The following is a 738-nucleotide window of genomic DNA, read 5'->3' on the forward strand; positions in this document are numbered from 1 at the left end:
GGGGTCGGCCCGGAGGGGCGGCCGCCGGGGTGCTAGGGTGCAGGGTGCCGGGTCGCGGGGTGCTGGGTCACGGGGTCGCGGGGTGCCGGACCTCCAGGTGTAGGGTCGCTCGCTGGCCGCGGCCGGAGCGGAGAGTCGGGAGCGCCGCCGACGTGTCCGGGAAGCCGGCGCCGGGCACCTTTATGAATTAAAGGAGGGGGTGACGTGGCCGGAGAGGGCTGGAAGTGTCTGGAAATAGCCTCCTCGCTGCCAAAGGGGAAGGAGGAGATAAAGGGAGGTAGCAACTGGCCGGCTAGAAACTTCTGGTCCCATCCAGAGAAGTTGGCGGCGGCTCGGGTTGGATGCGGAGCTCCGCCCTGAGTCATCGGCTATAATCGGGGCGGGGCGGGGCGTGGGCGGAGCATCCGCCGGCCGCCCCTCCTCCACCCCGCCACCTCTTCCCCTACATTCGCGGTTCCCGGGGGGCAGGGGATCCCTGGCGGAGTTGTCCCTGAGCTGGGCGGGGGGTTTGCATCCGAGGGATCCCTGTGCCGCCGAGCGGCAGGTCGAGCAAACCCCAGGGGACGTCATCTGTGTGTCCTGGGCCGGTTTCGGTTTTCGGATTCGCTTGGTCTTCTTCGAGCCGCGTGGGTGTTCCCGGGACTGGCTCCTTCGTGTAAAAACAAACTCATCGTTAGCCTTTTAAATCGTTGGGGATTAACTAGAGTCTCTCCCACCTCGCCTTTGCACCCCTAGATT

This window comes from Bison bison, unplaced genomic scaffold (genome assembly GCF_000754665.1).
Source record: "Bison bison bison isolate TAMUID 2011002044 unplaced genomic scaffold, Bison_UMD1.0 scf7180017864456, whole genome shotgun sequence".
Classification (NCBI taxonomy): domain Eukaryota; kingdom Metazoa; phylum Chordata; class Mammalia; order Artiodactyla; family Bovidae; genus Bison; species Bison bison.